Source organism: Trichechus manatus, unplaced genomic scaffold (assembly GCF_000243295.1).
Source record: "Trichechus manatus latirostris isolate Lorelei unplaced genomic scaffold, TriManLat1.0 scaffold00267, whole genome shotgun sequence".
NCBI classification, from domain to species: Eukaryota; Metazoa; Chordata; class Mammalia; order Sirenia; family Trichechidae; genus Trichechus; species Trichechus manatus.
This window is the reverse complement of record NW_004444203.1, coordinates 991,449-992,794: the sequence shown is the minus strand read 5'-3', so window position 1 is coordinate 992,794 and position 1,346 is coordinate 991,449. Positions and strand designations below refer to the sequence as shown.

The 1,346-nt window shown below is 39.3% G+C and overlaps 1 pseudogene; it reads right to left on the bottom strand.

Moving 5' to 3' along the window:
• The window catches only part of LOC101361488 (calmodulin-like), a 3,111-nt pseudogene extending 2,522 nt beyond the window's left edge, over positions 1 to 589 (bottom strand).
• Between the last annotated feature and the right edge of the window lie 757 nt (positions 590 to 1,346).

Below are 1,346 nucleotides of genomic sequence, written 5' to 3'. Positions count from 1 at the left end.
GTGTAATCTTGGATGAATTGTTAATCTCCCTATGCCTCAGTCTCCTCATCTGTAAAATGCTCCCATAAGAAAAGTATCTACCTCACGTTTTGAGGTTTAAATGCAATAATTCATATAAAGCACTTCATTGTCACGTGGTAGAAGCTCAACAAATACTAGTTATGTTGTAATTATTTCTATTATTTTGTTACTTAAGTTATTAAAATTGGGATCCATTGCATGCCAGGCACTGAAATTTTGATGTGTGCTTATCTAAATAAATGTTCAATTACCGGTGGTACTATATTCGCATCCTATCATAGAAATGCGGTTATATAAAGGAAATCTGTCAGACTCCCTCTGCTGTTAGAAAAGATGCCTGTTTCTACAACCAGAATTTGTAACCGACGTTCTATATAAAATAAATGACTTTGCTTCATGATGTGAAGCACGGCTATGACTTCCTGAGAATTTTTTCCACCACAAACATTTTGAAACATTTTATTTTCCCAGGCCCTATGACAATGACATTCAACAGTTCTGGATACACGGAGAAGATACCAGAAACTTCAGATCTTAGAAATGAAGCTGATCTCACGCTGGAATCCATGGCTTCTGGCTTATGAAACTAAGGTTCTGGAACTTCAAAACTTTACCCAAAGATGTGACAATAAGAAAGGTTAACAGCAAAATATCTTCTGTTATATTCTAGTATAACTCTAATGAACTGCAGTTGTACCAGTAAAGGAAGAAGACTATAGAAGCTATGTGGCCACTTTAAAGGCTGGTCATTTGCTCTGATGAGCATCTAGCAGCTGGCATTACATATGTCCCCAGATAAACAGGGTAAGTTTAAGACCTCAGAATATGGTGGACTGAGGTATGCAAAAGACTCATGTTTGAAATCCAGCTCCTCTGATTATGAGCTGTGTGAACTTGGGAAAGTTCCTCAATCCCTCTGAGCCTGGTTTCTCACTTATAAAACAGAACAACAGTTATATCACAGGTTATTGTAAGGGTTTGTGATAATTTGTCCTGAATTTTGTTTCATTTCCTTTTAAAGGCAACCCCTCAACATGTGAGTCCCTGATTGTATGACCCTTTCTAAAATAATAAACAAGTTCTTACCTCTCCCACCCCCCAGTGTCTTAGTCATCTAGTGCTGCTATAACAGAAATACCACAAGTGGATGGCTTTAGCAAAGCGAGATTTATTTTCTCACAGTCTAGTAGGCTAGAAGTCCAAATTCAGGGCGTTAGCTCCATGGGAAGGCTTTCTCTGTCGGCCCTGGAGGAAGGCCCTCGTCATCATCAATCTTCCCCTGGACTAGGAGCTTCTCTGCACAGGAACCTCCGGTCCAAAGACGC